At 34.0% G+C, this 23,658-nt stretch overlaps 1 protein-coding gene across 2 annotated transcripts in view; it reads left to right on the top strand.

The window, feature by feature from the left end:
• The window catches only part of LOC115445951, a 239,298-nt gene that overhangs the window by 153,913 nt on the left and 61,727 nt on the right, over positions 1–23,658 (top strand). For both annotated transcript variants that reach the window (XM_037436408.1, XM_037436409.1), the window contains one exon: positions 9,140–9,188. The gene's annotated coding sequence lies outside the window, so the exon portion shown is untranslated. The remainder of the gene's footprint in view (positions 1–9,139; positions 9,189–23,658) is intronic.

Raw genomic sequence — 23,658 nt, 5'->3', positions numbered from 1 at the left:
TATACGCGAGTTGCCAACAATTATCTATGAACCACAATATAGTTAGAGGTGCCAATCATAAACTCGATTTGCGGATTAATAAGACAGCTAATCGTAGGCGACAGTTAAATTGGCCCGTTGTCGTTTCACACCATGTTAGTGACTTGAACGAATGAATATTGTCGTACCGTCGTTTTAAATAAATGGTTCTAATCGCTTTTTTCGACCCATCGCGAAAATGGACCAATAAAAACAAGTTTTCTTGACATGTCTTATAAATAACTTATTTCGATTGGTTTACGGGATCAGATCGATGATTAAGATTAGTATCGTTTATTAAATCAACCGTCGGTCCAGACATTTCATAGTTGTACTATTTTTTTACTTATTTTTTAGGAGACGTAGGTTGTATTCGCTTTCCCGCTCGCGTTCATAATCGTTTCTTGAAAGTGCTTTGGGCTTGTGAATTGTCTGTCTATGCGTGTAGCTAATTATTATTTTAATTTTAATAATATTAACAATAGATAAAAATTATGTATAGTACCTATTTAAATTCTTGACCACACAAGTCTGAAAAAATATGTCCAAAAGACGATGCACTAATAGCACCTTTACCAATTCTTTCAGGGACAAAAACGTGTAATTGCATATCTTCATCTAATAAGATCTACCTGACGCCTCCTTATACTAGTAAAAACGTCTAAGTATGTTCTTAGGACCCAGAGATTTTGGGTTCAAATCCCAGGTGACTTTATAAGTTTTCTGAGACAGTTATACACGAACCAGATCCGGAAGGGATTACGTAAAGCAGGTCGGTTTAAATCTAGCAAATTTTTATCTGCAACCATATCTGCACTAAACCACAAAATTATAAAAAAATCAGAAAATTAAAAACAAGTCTTTAGCGCAAATATTTAGTCATGATTAATTTTTGGCATTTTAGCTGAGGTGAAAACAAATATTATATGGTTTCATTTAGTAACCTCTCCTAGTACTATACCATATTACACAGATATACGTACACCAAGTTCAATGAGTCACTGGTCTCGTGTTAAGCGGACATTAGCGATGTCTACCGGCGCAGGCGCAGCTACCGAACGCGGAGCCATTAAACCGATCCAAATAGATTACACCGGTCCACGATAACGAAATGGTTCACGAAGATTTATAATTTGTGAATTTTCACAGTCGATGTTTTATTGCTATTGTGTTTGGTCATGTTGAAAATCTATCGTGATATCCTGAAAGATAAATAGTAATAGATACTAATAAATTTATTTATTAGAAATATGATTATAGGAAATAAAATCAATATTAACTGTAATTATATCCGGTTCCAACAGGCCGGCATAATTGTGTCGACTGCCCAGGGGTAATCATCTCTCGTCACTCGACATTCTATTGGACCCCAGTCCACTTACCCTCAGGTGCAGTAAAATCACTTTGCCGTGCCAAAATACAAAAAAAATCGAATAATATATGACGGTTAATTTCAACATTCATTTATTTAAGACTTTACATTTCAAAAGACTGCTTACAGATAGAAAACTAACCCTAAAAAAATATTTTATCCGAGCACTGAATCCACTACTTTAAGAACAAATTCCGCCAGCACCACCAGCCCTACCAGTAGCCCTTTACTTTCGACCTTCACATTCATCTCATAAATTACAAGGGATTAATTTTATTAATCTAATTAAATTATCACGATTAACTCAACATTAACATTGCACACTTAAAGCATTCCTGTACCTTGTCTCCACTACTTATTCGATATTATGACATAAAATATGATTACAAATTATTGTTATTTACATTTATTATTTAGTGTTGAATCGTGATTGAAAATCAATTTAATTATCATAAATTATTATTTAATGAAGCGATAAATCATGTTTGATAACAATTACAAATTTTGTACTAATTTTAACTTTACTCGTATTTGTGGACAGGAGTAATACAAAGGCTTCGGGAGTGCGATTAAAGAAGGTTTAAAGGGGTGCGATTAAAGCGGGTTTGGCGAATAAATGTCAGAAAAAACAGCTTTGGTGATAAATACGATATACTTTTTGGTTAGCAGTGAGTATAAACTATAGTATCAGAAACATCACTTGAATATTGATGAAATGTATTTAGCTCTTCTTATACCTGCTATGTATACAATGGACCAAAGAATATCATTTAGTTCCTCCCACCAGTCTTAGAGAGAAAAATAATAATATTTTAAGTTCTGCATCAGACGTGCTCATATAGAAAGATAATAAAAATCTCGCAAATAAATCTTAATAAAACCTCCACAAAAGATGCAAAGAAACAATAATACTAAAATGCCACATGAAATAAAAAATTCATACCGCAGTTTCCACATCAAAAATTCGAGGTCGTAAAAGAGATAAAACAATGCAAGCCACCCATGACGAATTCCTACCGTGGTGGGGTCATAAAATGGCCGACAATGCATTATTTACCATTATATACTACGTGACACACTAACTAATTACAAAACTAAACACCGCCCCACGTAGGTGGAAACGGGGGGCGGTGCCGATCTGTTAGCCACCAAATACTGCTCCTGGACAGGGCTGCACGGAAGGTTCGGGGGCCTAATTGTTTGCACCGAAACTTTGACAAAGTAACAATTAAAATTTTGTTAATTTTTATTTATAATTAACATTATTATAAATTGTATTAGGATCATTGGTTTTTATAGACCAAAATTGGTATTTGAAATCTATATATTTTCATTTATGTTTTATCTTAAGTTTTAAAGCACTTACTTTACATGTAAAGTTGGGATGAAAAATTTAAAATCCTTTACTTAGTTAACTATAATTTTAATTAACAAATACAAATTAAAATTATTTAAATCAATAATACTTCATAAAATAAATGTCCTTAGCCACCCACCTCGCACCCTAATCCGTCCCATCCAACCCGCAACAATGACCTACCAATATTGACCGCAGCGTAACCCTACGTTCCCACGCTATCCTTAAAATGTTCTCATGTATAATTGTTGAACTTAACACTGCCGGGCGCCTGGTCTGTATGACCCGCCCAAACACGATGTTCAAATATTAACCCTGATTATTCGGTATCGTAGATCACAATGCCGGCTTTTAAACCATAAAGGCATGGTAATTGTGTTGGATTTGTGGTAATCTCTGACCACTTTTGACGCTTGTTTGCCTTTCAATGGGTTTGCAGAGGCTTTGGGTGTGGTCAGTGAAAGTTAATTTCAAGTGTCTGGTTTTTAGAAGATCGATCTTGTTGATATGAAACTTTATAAGGTAAATTGATGATTAAGACTATTAGCGATAAGATTCATTTGAATTTTTAGACTTTTTTAAATGTTCCTTTGCTGAATCAGCCATCTAAAGTTTAGCCCTAAAAGGATTTATTTTTTTAGAGACGTAACGAAAAATTTGACAGTTCATTACAGTTTACCTACAATCGACATATAATTTATACAGCCAACTGTCCCCATCTATCAATCCATCAGTCCAGCAGGCACAAATTTGAAACTTGACCCTCGAAATGCTAAATTTAATTAGACACCAGTCCAATGAGAAAGATATAAACACTTCCCATGCTGCATAGGACCTTTTTTTATTGCTTTAAATGACGAGACGAGCTTGACGTTCGCCTGATTGTAATATACGACCGCCCATAAACAGAAGAAACACCATCTAACACCTTGAATTACAAAGTATTGTTTGGCACTCCACTGCGCTCGCTATCCTGAGACATGAGAAGTTAAGTCTTATTATGTCCAGTAGTTACACTGGCTACAATGCGCTTCAATCCGGAACATAACAGTGACTACACTGCTGCTTGGTGGTAGAAATAGACAGTATGGTGGTATCTAGCCAGGCGGACTCCCACATATGAGAGACTTACCACCAGTAAAGTAAAGAGATGAAAACACTTCCCATGCTGAATTGGACCGTATATTTAGCAAGATTTCTGACTATCTTAAAAGAGGATACAAATTCGCGTAATTTTACCATTGTATTAAACTTGTTTGTGGCAATTAAGGTGTAGCCATTGTTGTGTAACAGACAGGCTAGTGAAACAGACGCGAACGGCGGGAGGTCCTGTCCACCCAGCTTATAGTAAAGTTCTAGTATTTGATACTAAGGTATAATTTGCATATTAGGTTTACCCAGATTTGGAAGATTGTGTTTTCATTGTGAATTATCGCTTGCTTTAACGGTGAAGGAAAACATCGTGAAGAAACCTGCCTGAGGAGTTCTCTATAGGAATTTCGAGGGTTTGTGTGTGTCAATCCACACTAGGCCAGCGTGGTGGACTAAGGCCTAATCCCTCTCAGTAGTAGAGGAGGCCCGTGTCCAACAGTGGGACAGTATTATAATACAGGGTTGATATTATAATAATGATTATTTGATTTTAGGGCTGAATTCGATATAGAAGTATCATGTGTTAAGTAATTAGGTCAACTAATCAATTATAATTTAAGTAGCAACAATTAACTTAGAGAGCATAGTATTAGAACCTTTATTAAGGGCATACATAATCAAGTGTTGGGCTGCCAGAGGTGCAACTAGTACAACTTACAACAAGTCTCGCTTTATATTAAAGAGCAACACATTATTTTAATCCTATGTCCTATTATCACCACATCGGACACAAAATATATACTTCCGTGAAACGTAAGCACGAATAGCATGTGCAAATCAAAGCTAACCTCAGTTCAGTGTGTATATATACCTCTTAATTGTAAATACGCATTGAGACCTATGACGTCTGGTGAATATTTCCACTCCTTTTCCCCTGTGCCCATCTTAAAAGAAGGTTCCCATCTTTCCCCCACAAATTCTAACCCGGCTCACCTCCAGGCTCCTGCAGCCGCTAAGCCGGGGGATTCCAGTATCCCATTCGCAGACCTATCCCTTACTGTAGGGACGGCTACTCAAAAAAAAACCTCTAACCTACACGACCTAGGGCGAATAACGTATCAAATAGCAGAGCCTCGTCCCCCAACCTCACCCTATGTGAACAACATGTAAATTATCATTATGCGAAATTGTAACCCCGAATATAGAAATATTTCAAAAAAATACTACACGGCCCAAATACGCGACCACCAATACCTACATAATACGTAATCAAATCCAAACTCAAACACTTACGCGTGTTTACAAAACGTTAGCATAAATCACATCATCTTCAATTCAGTCCGAAACGCTCTTACGGGCGACACAGCTTTATGAAATCTCTCATTGCCAGTCAGTTACGATAGATTTATGCGTTCTACGCCGGCGCAAAGTAATTATCACAAATCATAATGGAATTGCGAGGGTGTTATTGTGAGAATGCATAGAAATTAAATTGTCGGGGCGGACATATTTGGAAAGTTTGACGAATATATTAAAACGTTTGTTCCAAATTCAATAACATCCTAAATCTACGTTTAATAAATATTTCACGTTATGCTCTGCGAAGTCTTGCGTCTTGGTAATTACGTCCTTGATGGCGCCGACCATATAGAATGCGGACTGTAGATGTAAATGTCCATGTAGATGTCCAAAAAAATAAAATATCCTGCAGCTTGACCAGCTTGCCGGCGTATCCCGTGAACACCTCGACGACTAGGAATGGCTACTAAATATTCAACAAATAATAAAACAAGAAATAAATCCACAAATTGTGTAAGGTAATGACATTTAAAAAGTACAACTACAATATATTTGCAGATAAATAAACATTTGTCTAAGCGGTTCCTCGATTCACAGACATATCGCTGCTTTACGGAGGCTGTCAGCACATGTCAGAAACTGCAATACTGCCCCTGTAAAGTTAACTCTTGACATTTTGTAAGGTACCAATTCACATAGTGACGAGAATTGCACCCACTACATGTCAGTCTAATGTTAAATTACTCATCCCACTGCGTTAATGTAAAGGTTTGGTCACACCGAGAAACACGGGCAAGGTAGGTGGTAGGATCGTATGGGCAAAAATTCCAATCAATAAATTTTTATAAATCGTTAAAAACGCAGATACATAAGTAAGTGGAACTTCAGTACTTGTTAGTGAATAAGACGCGGTCTAATATGAATGACATGCTCAATGTCTTAACAGCGTTTGGACACTACAAGCTTAGATGGGATAAAGTTTAGATCTCATAAAATGAAATCCTAAACAAAAGATACGGGCAGTGGTAGGACCGTATGTAGTAAAAGTAAAATAAAACATCTCTTACCAATCGCAGCGAATATTAATGACATGCTGTATGTCATGACAGTGCTCGGATTCTACAAGATTGGGTGAGATCGTTTATATCTCATAAAATGAAATCCTAATTCGTTTACTTCTAATTCTTGACAACTGTTTAAAACATCACATGCAAATGCATAGTTCAGAAGTTAAGAAGCCACTTTGTATGAATTGGCCGCTAATAAAAGCAAAATTTAGTAACCTACTTAATATTAACCAATATTGATGCTAAAAACACAGGAATCCTAAAACAAAATGAAATAGTTTTGAGAATTACTTTAAAGATACAACACAAACAATCAAAAAACTTTATAAAAGACACACCAAAATTAATAGCATTTTATCATTGAATAATTTTATCCTAAATATTTATTTTTCATGTAATAAAAAGACCTTCATTAAATTGATAGGCCTTGATCACTAAACTATGACAGTCAAATATGACTAGAATAAAATTAATTAAAACTATCCCAACTCTATCAAAGTATCTGGAATTAAATTAGTCAAGGAAAACGTTCATGGCAGATAGCATTTCATATAAAGAAATCCATAGTCTCCCAACCACAACAAAAATACCGACGTATCTATCAAGTAAAATCCGATAAAATCTTGAAATCCCCGATGGTTAGCAACACGAAACAATACTAGTAGCCCACATGCGAGGGAATTTAATGCACGTCGTTTCGCATTAGATTATTCTGATTGCCTGCAATCAATAGCTGTCGCCGGCCGCATACATTCACGGTGTTATGAGACCGCCCTGACCCCGATTATAGATATACCCTAACAATCTGATAATGTGAGATTCACGATTTGAAGATAGTATCTAACAATTGAAGACATAATAGATATTTGTCTGCATATAAATCTATAATATAATGTGATTATTAAATTAATTATGGTAAAAAAGATTGAAGCATTGTCGTTTGGTTTGATGATGAACGAAACCTGAGAAGTTCTCCACAAGGATTTCGAAGGTATGTGAAGTCTGCAAACCCGCACTAGGTCATTGTGGGGGATTAGAGTCTATCCCTTTCAGTAGTACAAAAACCCCTGCAAAATAACGGATGGGACAGTATATAATACATACTGATAATATTAAATATATTATATTATTATTATTATTATTAAAACAGTAGGTCTTCTATATAAATCTCTTTAATACAATACTAAAGCAATACTGTGCTTGCATTATTCTGTTTTGGTCAGAAGAATACTCTACCTCTACCCAGTGTATTTAATAGGTAATTATGGGGCATATAAGGTTATATTATTGGACATCTGTCCACCCACGAGGTGGAGAGATGACCTAATAAAAGGCGTAGGAGATCGCTGGATGCGGGTCGCTTCCAACAGGTCGATCTGGAAATCTTTGGAAAAGGCCCATGTTCACCAGTGGACATCCTGGAACTGATGATGGTGGAACATATCATATTATATCATAGGGTGAGAAGCACAGTGCAGGGCCATCTACTGCTTTGTAATTCATTGTTGTATAAGTTGTTATTGTTCATGGGCGGTCGTGTCGTTTACTATAGGGAGAGTGGCGTTTCAATCTGATAATTTAATTGAATGCCCTTCGAGATTTGATAGCAACCATATAAGTATCGAGATAAATGATAAAATTATTTGGCACTAAAATATCGACTTACATTGTAGAAGGTAGTATAAATTTGATCACGTCTGATCTAATGGCTTAAAACGATCGACCTTAAGCGCTCTTGATTATGTTTATTTTCTAAAAGGCTTTTCAATGGAATTCATGATTATTAAGATGGGATGCTAATGGTCGGAAAGTTACAAGGGAAGAGACCACGGGGACAAACCCCAAAAGATCGATAGATCAGGTTTCCAATGCGTTAAATGTCTCCATTACTGCATGACTTCATCAGGCAGAAGATTGAAGCCGATGGAGAGATATAACCATGGATATAATTGAGAGTCAATGAACAAAAATAATTTCGGAAATATTTTTATACATATTATTTGCAACAATTCGACTTGGTTAAGCCCACGTAATTATCATAAAACAGATGCCGTATTTAATTTTAATCATAATACACCATTGCCTTTACCTAATTCTCGGAACACCTTTAAATTTGCATCAAAAGTAAATATATGCCTATTTAATTCTCATTTCGGAGGTAACCGTGTGATTTGATAGGATCTTAGTCACGATTTATTATTATAATAAGGACAATTGCCCAAACAGTACGAACAACAGACGAAGAATTCGCTAATGGTCAACTTAAACACCTATCTGATACATTCTCCATAAACGTATGGATTTCGAAATTATTTCCAATCATATTACAATATTATTGATAGGAAAATGATATGACGCTACATTAACGGTTGGCTGCATTGCTGGTAATTTCAGGCTGTGAAACCGATATGATGTGGCAAATTTACTGACAAAATATATAAATCATGTAGGAATTATAAATCCTAATGGCAAACAAAAACAAATGAAAAGGAATCATAATTTATAAATTTGAAAAGATTATTAAAAAAAAAGAATAAAGTAAAAAAGAGGGTATGACGAGAGAAGGAAAAGTACAATAAAATAATGACGCTAACAACTCCAAGCAGAGCGTTCTATTTGTATATATGGTTGAAAAACAAAATATTGTTTTCAAAAAATGTATTGCATATGATTAAAATTGTAATCAATATGGTAAAGGAGCTGGTCGCCTATACCTTATCACATCATAGTACAAATATGCTAAGGTAACCATCGTAGCAATAAAACTATCTACCAGGGATAACACATCAGTCATTAACACTATTAAACGCTATAAACTGGTCGCCCCTCAAGCAATATAAATATTAACCACAAATCAATTAACAGTAATGATATCCGAACTGATTCTCGGAAGCAAATAATCGACGTAATAATGACATGTCAATTTTGTTTCAGACACGTGGCTGTCGTCACTTGACCCCTTAAAGAGAACAACATTTCAAAGGTATTTGAGGTTTCTTTATCAATCGCGTCATTGGCAGTTGAAAAACTGCAAACAGTCAATAAATCTTAATGTTGCCAATAGAAATGTAATGGAAAAACATTAAAAGAACATTAGTTTTATTGCGGTAACTAATTCTGGTAATATTGAATGGGAATGATTCTAAATCATATTTTCGAAAGTGTGGGACAATTTATTGATTGCAAGTTGGAAGAAAATTTACCTTTTTAGGTTACATTATGTTTATACGTACTAAATAAGATAACTTAAATGTCTGGTATGTCAATGGGTTCAATAAAAATAAAAACAGTTCTTCTTAGCCTTTTGACTATACTTGGTTTAGAAAAATAAAAATTATTTAATCATTAATTTAGTTACGAATTGCTACTGTTTGCTGGTAAAAATCCACTTTATCGACTTCCCATTATCGATTAGCATTAATAATAATTAAAACAAAATATAATCTGTCTTTATAAGAAAATTAAGGATTTATATTTATAGCCAATTATTTAGTATTATAGAATATCTAGATCGTTATGAAGCAATGTTCCATAAATATATTGAAACACATTATTCACCAAACATTAGAAATAGGATACACTAATAAATAAATCAGACCTTTCGTTCCAAGTCTCCAACAGCTGCAATACCCAAAACTATAATACTGTTGAAGCAAGAAACTAGACCCGTAACACTTAATTGCTAACAACATACTTCACAAATCTAATTTAAGTGTGAAACAAAGCACAAACTGCCTATTCATTGGCCAAAGGGCCGGCGCCGCTCGTATCTGACAAATGACATGACAACTCCAGCGCGCGTTAATTTGTCTCTGGTTGTTTTTTTTTTCCGGTGACAGGCCATGGCGCTTGCAATCGCACAGCCGCTTTCTTCGTCACGTTTCAATTACTGCATTATTTATGTCGTATTGTTGTGTCACATACAATTTCAGCTTTTAAATGGTCATTAATAAAAATGGTTTTGTTAGCGTCTGTTGATGATTTCATTTGAACGCCGTTTCGAATCTTGTGAAGTATTTAACTTAACTCGTCGGGAATTTGGTTGCTATTTTTGTTCTTTGTGTCAGTATTGTCATAGATAAATGTGGAATTTACAAATATTTAGATTTATTTTCGTGGTATCTTTTGTAAAATCTTGTCCGTCTGTCCCTCAGCGCTTAGAATTGCGCAATGCATTTATCTTGAATCTGACATTATGAAGGTTTGCTTAGTAGGTAACTATTTCATCCAGCAGTACTTTTATAGCATCCGGCATTGTTTTTAAATTTATATATTCAAATAAAATAAGTTCATCTTCGTCTAGAATATTGAATATAACATACAGAAGAAAATAAATCTCTACCAGCACAAACATCCAAAACTTCATTGCCGACACAGAAATAATAAAAACACAAAATTATTCTGAAATTGTAGATGTGATAAAAAATTTAAAACCAAAATTTAATTAATTTTAACAACTCTATTAAGAACGCCTACATACCCTCAACGTTAGAAGAAACGAATAAACAATTGCAACTGAATATTTAAACGCTTTTTAATTATTCCGTTTCTCATTATAAGCGGCCAATTTACGAAGCTTATCACGCACTACCTGAGCATAAATCGAACGCCTTATATGGTACCGAAACAAGCAGTACAAATTACGGGCCAAAACTTTATGTTAACCATTCTCGTATTGAATTAATAATTGCGCTAATACATAGCTTGTGACATGATTATTGCCTGACAGATTATATTGATTGGCTTTATTGATGATCTGGGAATTGGTTTTGATGTTGGAAAAATATGAGAGCTGTCAGTTATTACTTTAATGAGCTAGGGCCTGCTGCTTAGTAACGATCAAATCAAAATGAAAAATATATTTTTAAGTAAACTTGTGAAATGTGAAATTGTACACAATATTTTTAGTTCTTGCTTATTATTAAATAACAGATGCCGTGGTTTGATACACTATAATTATAAAACATAAGTGGAGATATTCTAAATATTAGATCTACACTAAAAAGTAAATATAAAGTATTATAGAAACTTCTAGAACGATGCCAAACAATAGAATTCATTAAAGCAACATAAACCCAAATAGGCAGAGATGTAGGTAACTAATCTAGATTTCAGTCACAGCGTGGAAAAATTTCTTCATTAAATCAAGGATAAAGTATAAGTTATTTCAAAAGTTTCCCTAGATATTATGCATTCCATTGGCCACTGTTGCCGGAACTGTTGGCAAAGGCAATGCAACCATACAGCATATAGACGAGGTGGTACATAATGTAGACGAAATTATAATGGTTAATGCGACACAACACCACACACCTTTGTTTAACTTGTTCGTTGTCCACTATTGAGGAACAGAAAGAACAATTAAAAAAGAGGATGAGACAACCAGAACCTGCAGGTATATCGTGTACCAACGTTTTGATTAAAGTCGTGATATATTCGTTATAAAGTCCAAATTTGAGCATCACCAATAAATACCACCTTCACCATAGGAATCCATTGCTAAACATATCTCTCTTTTTTCCTACCTCTTACAAATTCCTACGACTTTTACTTAACCCATATATTGTACCCAAATAGTATTTCATAAAGTGTTCCCTTTTTTAAATCTAAACCCACATTTTGTATTCCGAATTGAGCATGGAACCTGAGATCTCCAATTTCATAGCAAAAGTTCTACCACTAAGCCAATGGTAAACTATCAAAGAAGTATAAATATCTAATCAGACTGTCTATGGACAACTTGATGTTATTATTACGCATACTGTTACTAAGGTCAAGTTTACAAACGCTTTTGATTGGAGTAAATTGGCGTCTAACTCTTTAGTTCATGAAAAAGTTCAAGATCTAAAGAATTTGAGCTTTAAGCTTTGTTAATACGGTACAATTTAGAGCAGTTTATTACCCGGTTTGAATGTTTTATGTGCTTTATTGGTGTAAGCGTTTGACTCTATCAATCATAGAGATGAAAGCGATGTAGTTAATAAAAGCTCTTCAAGGAAAATTTATGTTCGTAGTTCTTTAAACTGAGCACCATTTATGTAAATGCCAGTTAAGAAGTTTTAACTACCGTCCAGTAGAGAAATACTATATGCTTCCAGATTCATGTATATAGTATGTGAGTAGTTATTCTAAAAGAGTTTCTAAATTAATAAAAACACCTCATTGTATACTCTAGATACAGTAAAATGAATACGATTTTTATATAATAAAAACGTGCACTAATAGGCGGTCTTATCGCTAAAAAGCGATCTTTTTCAGACAATCTAATATAAAAAGAGTCTTAGATTTTTAACGAACTAAAGAAACGGTGCAGGCTAAACAATTTTACAAAAAAAAATCAAAGTAAAAAAGGTAAAACATTTAAATCAATTACAAATATTAACATTATATTATAAACTAAATACATATAATAAATTCCTGAAAACCATGAGCATTTTTGAAATGAAACTCTACCATCAAAATTAACAGTTCTACCGGCATATTTATAAGCAGACGTGGAATTAACCAATAACTCGTCAATATAAAAAACTAAAATTGCTACCTATTCATGAATCGCATACCAGATAGGCGTGAAGGCCACACGGAAAGCATTATTGTGCCGGCATGGTGTCCATAAATCCGTACGCGTTTGCGAAGAGCACGCATCGAAAGAAATTGACGGTAGCTATCGATTTTTATTGATATTATCTTCACCCTGGGCGTTCGCGTTTTGATTTAGATTTTGCGATTTGGGTGGTAAAAATACTAGCTTTAGATCGGTTTGTTATATATTTAATAATATAGCTTATTTCTTTTCTTTCTATTTTAGCAGTTTCCATATTACTTTTATCAAAAACAGTTTAGTGGGTTAGTAATGAAATCGTAATAAACAAAGAGACAGTCACTTTCGCATCTTTTTATTATTTTTATTACACATAATGGAATTGTACTAGGCCGATTTCGCTATATTAAAGATATTTAAGAAAAACTAATACTGAGGTCTTTATTAGAGTAACTCAAGCTAAAACCTTTCTGCCTGCTTGTATGTTTATATATACATGACGAAAAAACTACTGCATAGAATTAAATGTAGTTTTCACCGATGTATTGCTAGACGCCTTATTAAAAATACCTATAGGCTCCCTTTTAGCCGGAAAATTTTTAATGGGTACTTTTATCATGGAATAAATTTTTCACATGGTTGGAGCCGCAAGCAAAAGCTAGTTTATGTTTAAAAATATATAGGTTTTATAAAAAAAATCGAGAAACGAAAGTAATAAGCCATCTACTGAGTGAACAACTGCTCCGAATTTGTAAATTCTGTGAATAATAGGAAACTCCCCATCTATATTACGGTAATATTTGCCCAAAGTATTGATTTAAATCGAAAAAAAAGTCAAGCATAACCTAAAACCTACAATTTCTAATGAAAAATCCCAAAAACACTAAACCGCGAACAAAGTCTATAACCTAAAAACAGCAATCTCATATCTCAAAAAAAACTTTCAATTCACGTGCGAAGACTACGTACATAAATAAACTCCATACACCCTGACCACACACACAATGCCATTGAACGTACTTTCATCGCAACAATAAAGTTAACAGGAAAAAATTGCAATAACAATTTGTCCGGTGATTCGCGGTCGGCGGTCGAGATAGTCTCACCCACGTTTTAGCGAGCGAAATTAACAGCCACTTCGGTATTTTAGTGGGTAAAAATTCTTGCTTTCGTCAGAATGTTATCGAGGAATTTAAATTAAGTCTGACATGTTGGTGAATTTGGTTTATGCGGCAAAGTTGATGTAAATGAATTCGTTCAAAGTAATAAATGAAATAAAGATGTTCAATATGTTGGGATAAATTAATTGACGTAGCTTATTTTTGCATAGTAGCCAACCAATGTCTAATTTAGAAAGAAAGATTGAAAGAAATAAACATTTATTCGCAATATACTGGAAGAAAAAAACTCAAAAATACGTAGCGGGTTCGGGCAACGTGCTGATACTGCCAAACAGGTTCCAATTCAGTACTTATGTCTATTTCAATAGAATATAATGTTGGAAAATATGGCGAGACTATGGCTTCTGTATGACCACCGTTTTGTACGTTTAAAAAGAACACCTATGGTTTGTCAACTTATTTTTGTTTATAGCATCTTGTAGAATCAGTTACATGTGGTACTTATTTATAAATATTTGTTTCTTATTTGTAATTAATTAGCGACCCGCCCCGGCTTCGCACGGGTGCAATATTTCTCCACTATTTAATGGATGTTATTATACATATAAACCTACCTCTTGAATCACTCAATCTATTAAAAAAAAACTGCATCAAAATCCGTTGCGTAGTTTTAAAGATTTAAGCATACAAAGGTAGGGACAGAGAAAGCGACTTTGTTTTATACTATGTAGTGATAGTTCAATGTCGCCTTTAATTAAAATTTAAAAAATACAAATATAAAAATAAATATCCATTTTAAACGTTGACATTTTCCGCATGCAATTATAACTTATTAAAATATAAATACAGACACAAATCGTGCCTACATGCACTACCTATCCCGCTCTTACCAACTAAACCCTACATAACCCCGTCTCATTCGCACGTAATTTAAGCAATTTTACAAACAGTTTAATACAAGTCCAAAACAAAATTTAATACTGTATTTACAACTGCATCGTAAATGGAAATAGCTAGTAACAGGTACTAGCCACGGGAATAAATCACGTAAGTGCTGTACACCTTAACTGTTATTTGAATGGCGACTGGTGTACAAACTTCTATAAGTAACTTTTGACGGACTTAAGGTACTACTAAAAATTTACTGCCTGTTTCGGTGGCGTAGTTGTATTGCATCGTATAGCGGCGCTTTGAGGTCCTGGGTTCGAATCTCGGCAAAGTGGTATGTGGGTTTTTCTGCTCAGTAACGGCCTGGTGCCCTGGTTGCGCCTCTGCATACTCCTATGAAGATCTATATTCTATGTGTGTGTGTGAAAATTATTTATCTATTAGTTAAGGGCTATGTTAGTGCTAACTGCTGCTGCTGCTGCTGCAAATTTTTTTGAAATATACACATAATTATAGCTATAGTCGCTTACGTAATCGTAATACTGGTTATAAGCTATCACAACATGAGTAATATAATTTATCGATGCAGTTTTTACGACCAAAATAATATTCGGATTTTAGTATATCTTAGAGTCATCTATGAAATCTATACATATAAAATTGTAATAGGCCGATGTCTGTACATTATAGATACTGAATAAAAACTAACATGTGGGTCCATATTAGAGCAAGAAAACTAAAACAACAGTTTTTTTGTCTGTCTGTCTGCAAGTATGTTTGCATACGCATCACGCAATAACTATTGCATAAAATTAAATGCAGTCTTCACCGATGCATTGCTAAGGTGTAGCTTAAATTATAGGCACTATTTTATTCCGAGAGAATATAAAGCGGAACTTTTATCCCAGGAAAACCTTTTATTGTAGACGCAGCCACGAGCAAAAGCCACTGTAAAATAAAAGAATTAGCTGCCAGCTTAGTTTGTGTTACAATATTGAAAAAAATTGCCCATATCCTTTCTCACTTTCGCCCATATCAAGCTTACTTTGTAAAAAAAACATCGAAACATTATTAGTGATTTAGTAATGGAAACGTAAGACAGAAACTATCACGTTTATAGTACTAGTATGGATTTTTGTTTTACTAATGTTTACTACAGAAATCGGCTTTTTCTGTTTCGCATTTTAATACCCTATCCTAATTATTAGTTCCATTTCAAAATGCATACCGGAAACTTCCGAACATAGCGATTAAGTTCATTTATAGATTTTAACTTACTTTTAAAATTATAAGACATACCTGATTTACTCTAAAAAATAAAATGATTTTTAAAAATAAATCGAAATAATAAAAAAAATCTTTACGTTTATTTTTCTACATTCCATGCTTTATTTATTGACTATTTTATTACTCAGGATAGTTGAAAGCAACACTAGTCAACGACTTTACTGACCCTACCAACATAACCACGGCGCCCGACGTTCAACAAGGTCAAACTGTACCATAACGTTTCCATCAACCTACAAAACACGTCATAAAATAGAAACGTATTTTCAGCACATTAAACCTTGGCATCGCGTTTGGAGGGACATTCGGTCACTCGATATTACAAGATGCGATCTGGGGTCAGTCGGTGTATAGTTAACAAAATAAGTTAATAATGGTGAAGCACATTTTTTATCATACGAATAAAAACATCAGACCAGTAAGTACAGTATTAATTGTGTTACCCAGTGCAATGTCGTATAATTGTCAGTGTAGCCCGCTCAACGAAAAATGTCCCGCATTATTCTGGCAATCGATATGCGGGACATTTTTCGTTGAGCGAGATTATATTTGGGCTACACTATACTTGGTACTGATACACAATAAGACGGGACTTTATTCTGACAATCTATATACGGAATATTTTTCATTGAGCGAGATTATATTTGGACTACACTGAACCTGGTACTGGTACACAATAAGACGGGACTTTATTCTTACAATCTAGATACGGGACAATTTTCGTTGAGCAAGATTATATATACTGTACTTACTGGTCTGATGTTTTTATTCGTATGATAAAAAATGTGCTTCACCATTATTATAATATCAGCCCTGTATTATATACTTGCCCACTGCTGAGCACGGGCCTCCTCTACTACTGAGAGGGATTAGGCCTTAGTCCACCACGCTGGCCTAGTGCGGATTGGTAGACTTCACACACCTTCGAAATTCCTATAGAGAACTTCTCAGATGTGCAGGTTTCCTCACGATGTTTTCCTTCACCGTTAAAGCGAACGATAAATTCACAAAGAATACACACATGATTTTTTAGAAAAGTCAGAGGTGTGTGCCCTTGGGATTTGAACCTGCGGACATTCGTCTTGGCAGTCCGTTCCACACCCAACTAGGCTATCGCCGCTCTTTCACCATTATTGGTTTTATTGAAATGTTTGCAGAATCCTAAGTACTTGAAAAATCAATATAACTTTAAAACTTTGTAATGTTTAAAATGTAGAGCGCAGAAATACGTACATTTATAACACATATATGTGTTGTAGATAGTAATTTATTAAAATTAAATTATTTTGCGGATTTTATCACGGTTTCAATAATTTTAGTTTTGTAAAAAGTAGTCGAAAAATTGTTTAATTTTAATGTCTAACATTGGCGTAAACATAAGAAATCATTATGGAGTAATTTATATCAAAACAAAATGTACAATGAAAATTTTGATCTGAATTTTATTCGCGCCTTCGCAGCCTTTAGTGCTCTAGTTATGTAATAAGATATCATAACATTAGCACGCCTTTAACTTTACATATATTTATTCAAAAATGTAGCCCGGTTAAATAATGTTGTTCAAACAATGATTTAAAGTCGCGCCTTAACAATTCGAATTAGATTTAATGTCTTGCAAAAGATCCAGTATTGAACCAGATATGGAAATATAAAGTGAATTAACAAATACAAAAGTAATTGTAGTTCTGGCGTTACCAGAAGCTGCTAGATATAACAATATCTTGGATAATAAATTTAATTTTGCATTAGTAAATAAGATACTGCCTCTCCAAATTCCGAAATAGTTTGAACTATCATAATGAGCATTTGACAGGTTTATAGGTGGCTTGCGCAGTGGAGAGTCAAAGCATATTGCCGCGACGACTGATCATGGAGAGTTAGCTTAGAAATTATTAAAGTAAATTAACTTGTGTACAACGAGGGAAAGATTGAGAGGGTTATGGGGACAGTAAGCTACAAAATAATTAAAGTAAATTAACTTGTATACAATAAGAGAAAGTCTTTCTTTCTTTCCTATTAAAGCGTCACATAGCTCATCTTACGTAGTTCATATATATCACCTATGGTGAAGGTTCATTCGTCTTTTATATAAAATAACATGCCTGAATGATTTTATATCATGACTGCCTCGGTGATGTAGTTGTAATGGGTACGTGGTACGAGTTTGTCTACCGCGCTGTGGTCCTAGGTTCAAATCCCGGGTCAAGTCAAAAATAAATGTGACTGGGTTTTCTATTTAAAAATTTATCAATCACAGTTCGATGTATGGAAGTTGATTGTGATACGCCCGTGCTTCGGAAAGCACGAAAAGGCAATGGTCTTGCACCTGATCTCTCTTCGATCATGTTGGGTTGCCTTCTCCGGGCTATGAGAATGCACTTGTGTATTGCCTACACACTTGTGCACTATAATATCTCCTGCGTACCTGGCTGATCCCCGTTAAGTTGGCTCCCAAAGCCGAAATAGGACTAGGGGGAATTCATTCATTCATTCACTCTATTTACAAGAAAAATAGCTAAATATAGCTTAATAACATTTGCATCTATTTTAGATACATATGTAGAACAATGCAAAACATCCATATTTGAGATTCCTGATAAATACTATCTGACATTTTTGTAGACAAATTATCGCATGCGCAGTGAGATCAGCCTGACTCGTAATCCGCAGATATGCATCGGGGTGTGGCTGCGATGCGTTCAGATATGGTGAATATATGAGCACAAAAGTGTTTGAGGGCTGGTTCACTTAAGAATCTATGAACGCTCTGGAACTATAGTGATTTTTGAACTACTATGCCACAGCGATGATTAAACGAAATATGATAACAATAGAAGGCAAAGCTATTCCCTAATTTGGGCTGGTTTTGCTATAAAATAGGCAGAAATTCTTCTTTCAAAATCCAACTCTAAACTCTTTACGACTCTTTGATGAACTCTTTTAAGGTTATATTCACTAAAGTTTCATTTAATATTTTAAAAAACTTTATCAAAGTCAGCTCAACCACTGCACGTGACACTAACAAACATACTACTTTATTAGTGTACCAAATTACTTATTTAACAAGGTAAAATATAATTGACAGCCAACACTTACGCGTATGTATGTACGATGATAAATCTCGATTCATGTCTCAATTAAGTGTTTTATTGGCCAATTTGCTTGATTCGGCGCGGGCGCAACAAAAAACGCATTTATTACGCCCGCCGTTTTTTATTTGTGTGTTTCACGGCCATTTAATATGTTTTTAATTGTAACGAGCCGAGTGAGGCGCCGACACGCCGCTCTGTAGTCACAATATGTATTAAGGCTTTGTTATACTGTTCCATCTTTATTTATCTTCTAATATTGATTGTAAATTGGCTTAGGCGATAAGACTTCGATTTGTACAATTTTTTTTTTTAATTTCAGTCTATACAACGAGTAAAAGGTATAGATATTAAATATTTTTACCTCTTTGATGCCTAACCGGTAGATCTAAAAAAATACTTTTATTGAACAATAAAAAGAACTCAAATAGACCTCGACATATGCATTCACAAATTCTCCAAAGTTTATTTCCCAAAATAAATCACGTATAATTTAACAATAAACAGAGCGCAGAATAATTAACGGCGTGAAAATTTGCGGTTCCCAGGCGATAAGGTCCACACGATTGTGAAACGAGTTATCTCATACCTTATAAAGATCCTCGTGTACAACTACATGAATCAATAAGTTTCACGACTTGATATCGGGTATTCAGGGATTGAAAGATTAAACATAAATAATAGTTCCTTGTTTTAAATAATGACTGTTTTCAATAACTATGTTAAATAAATCTTATCTTACGTGCATAAATGCAAATATTTGTAAAAATTTTAAAATTATTGTTAAAATAGGTTATCACGTAAAAAATAATAATTAAACTGACTGTATAGGCCTGCAAACTGTTGTTTTTTTTAAGTAGTTAAAAGTTAAGAACTTATATGCGCTGGCATAACTGCCGACCGTTCGGATATTATGTTTATGTCTTTGCAACCGACATGGTTTTGGGCATCTCTTCACTTACAATCAGGTGCAGTGCACCCAAGACAAAAAATGTTGATCAATTTTCAATTCTGGATGTGCGGTGGTTTGTTTTAAAAACTACATGAAACGTGGTTTTATCATCTAATGTAACTTTTGAATACCTATATCTCGTAATAAAAATACATCTATAACATACTACATAACATAATCAACATGCTTATTATTTTATTACTATCACGGTCTATCTAGTATTCTAAGGGGATATAAAGATACTCCATTACGAACTGGCTTACGAGCAATTTAACGACTCATAACAATTTACTATTCCACGTGTTTCATAAAACTTTATCTACTACAATGTCATTTGAATTTAATCTTAAATACTCTTTGTTTGCGAAGATAATACAATATATTTTTGAATAGGTCTTAAAAATATTATTAGAAGTTAAAACTAAGCTTGAAATAACTACTCATCATAATAATTATTTCGTTTGCATCGACACTCTAATTAAACCAAACCCCACTCTTACTATTAGGTGCCAAGGGGGTCACTTTGAGGTATCCGTAAAAAAAAGTTAGACTACTGAAAAAGAAATCGTTTTTTTTCCCGGCAACACTACACTTACAATGATAACATTTTATTCCAAATATATTATAATTTAGTCATCATAAAAATTAACGTAGTTTGATTTTAAATGCCAATAATGTAAATTTTTGTAGTGAAGGAGGTAGAGAATAAATCTAATTCACTGTAAAGCTGCATTGCGCTAAATGATTTCCGATCCTAAATCCTCAACTCCAAAGGATTACTAAAGAGACCTAACTAAAACATCTTCAAATCCGATGCCACCAACGTCGTCTAGCCTTTACAAAATTAGCTGCGGAGCGGCTGTAACAGCTTAAACAGCGGTAATCTCGAATAATGACAGTGTATTAGCCACTACCACCCATTACCACTTGGATGGCGTGCGGTAGGTGGCTGGTAAACGGAAAACAATTACACACTCGCGACTACAGCCTAGTTAAACCACTGGTCGTTTTTCCTTTGTTATATTGCTGCTATTTTTGTGCAAATGGCTCCAAACATGTTCGGTATTTCAACATTGTCTAAATAGTATTAATTTATTAAATATAATCTTATGGTAGTTACACGCATGCGATTATACTCATATGTGCCTACATTGTTATATAGCCAATTCAGATACAGATAGTTATGTTTAGGTATTTCATAGTTGATACTTTCGTAGAATTTCTAGTCACCTTATAATTATACTACAATTTTATAATATGCGTGGGCTACCATTAAGATGATTTAGACTTTATTCTACCAAGTTATACAAATAAATAGTTATTATTTATTTGCGTGCGCGATACGACACGGCTCTGGAATCTCGAGATTCGAATTCGAGACTGGCAAATTGATATTGGATATTACTGCTTAATTGATACTAAAGAGGCCAGAATTTGAGCCTAATATGACGATTGACTCGCCTCCTATATATACAGCTGAAAATAATTGAACACTAGTGAAAAGTTATAATATCGACTAAAATAGCGAAATTATGATTTAAGTCGTCTCATGCAAAAATCGACGAACATATGCAAAATGCATAACTGAAAAATATGCGATTGCATGTAAACAGGTCTCTAGAAATAACATTCAAAAGAGTTCATTTGTTAATATTTTTCCTGAATGCACAAGTTTACGATCACCACTACATTGCTGCAAACGATCATAATAACTTTGTATGCAATGAACGGAAAACGTATGCATTTATTCATACAATTCTCTCGAAAACGATATCACTCATTTTAAATGAAATTTCAAATGAGAGGACTATATTTGGGCCTCTTTTGATTAAATGAGGAATGCGAATTGGCTTCATACAAATGGAAATATTATATTTTTTACCTCTGATACTCATTTCATCATAATATGTATATGTATTATTCTGGGAGTGGTTTTTAATGCGTACAAATCAGTGTACAACATTTAGTGAAAGATAAATCAATTTCTTATGTTCCTAGACCTTTACTATATTACTAGCTTTGTCTATTTTATGTTACAAACACTGTTTTAACAATATAATTACTATTAATTATTAAACAAATGATCTCAGAAGACGAGCTCAACTGTGTACTTTGTAATTAAAATTGGGTGACATGAGGCAGGTGACGCTATTTAAAATAGGGAGATGAAACTAACAAGGGGAGTTAACTGTTTCATAATGGAGCAATCAAGTAATAAATTGACCAACTTAACGGTGTGATTCATGTGGGCTCACTGTGACATAAAACATCGCAAGCCCGTCATTACAGTCGCTTACTTCAAAACCTTTTTCTTATTAAAACTGCGTGCCTTTATTCTGATAGTCGTGTGCAAAAGTTCTTTGGTTAAGGAAAAAAATTAAATTATAGACAACGTTATTTGGCAAGAGTGATTATTTTAAATGTTTATATAAGGAGCTTGGTCCTTATTTCACAAGTATGTCGCTCCGTGCGTCCGCTTTTTCCGGTGCCTACTCACTTTTCATGATATCAAAATATTTTTTTAATAAAACCCCAGCCTCTTCCGATACAGGTACCGAAAAAAACTATGTATACTGCCCACATTAAAGCTGAAAGTATGAGGTCCACTCCGCACATACTCCAACAAACCATAATGTACGTCATCTCTTACTCCACAGTCGGAGCAATTTGGGGAGACGAACGAAGAGTGATTTTTAGTTTTATAAAATACTTAATTTTTACAGGCAAATTTATACTCTATTAATATATAAACTATAACACATTTTTCTACAGATCTATATATTAAAGCCATTATACTCAAAGAAAAGATATCGTAGTAGATGAATCACTTAGTCGTTCTATTATGTATTATTCAGTTGCCAATTAGAAAATACTTTTGTACACGATGGTACAAAATTGTTCTACTGTATAAGGCAGAATGTACCCGAGGCGACGGGCAAGTACCTATAAGTGAACACTTTCACACTTTAACGGTGAATAATAAATTCTTTTTTGCTTGTAATATTTTATACGTACCGTTGTTATTAGGTGTTTGAATGGCCGCCGATGATTACAATCGTCAGGTTGCATATAAATAAGATGTTAGAGTCAAATATGTATTATTTTTGATTATAACCAACCTGATAAGAATGATTGGCATAGGACAGCGAACCCCGTATATAATTATATATATATATATATAGTACGAATTAATAATAATAAACAAAAATAAAATAAAAATAAGCAAATAATAACTGTTTATAGGAAAAAATACAAATAATCGGCACAAAATTTTTGTAAAACAATAAAACATAGTAAATAGACCTTAAAAGGCGAAATACATACAATTATATAAAGATTGAATACATACATAATCACGTCCTTGCCTTATAAGGGTAGCCAAAGACAATGAAGCGCCACATACTACGATCATGGCCCATCTCTTTCGCGTCTTTCACATTTATAACTCTCATACATTTTCGTCAGTTTAAGGTCTGACCTGCCCATTCCACAGATCATCAAGAAGCATTGAAGAAAATGTTTCATTGAATAGATTATGCCTAGATAATTAGTTCACAAAGTTTTTCTATAATATA

This window comes from Manduca sexta, chromosome 8 (genome assembly GCF_014839805.1).
Source record: "Manduca sexta isolate Smith_Timp_Sample1 chromosome 8, JHU_Msex_v1.0, whole genome shotgun sequence".
Taxonomy (NCBI): domain Eukaryota; kingdom Metazoa; phylum Arthropoda; class Insecta; order Lepidoptera; family Sphingidae; genus Manduca; species Manduca sexta.
The sequence above is the reverse complement of the archived record's forward strand: the minus strand, read 5'-3'. Positions and strand labels throughout refer to the sequence as shown.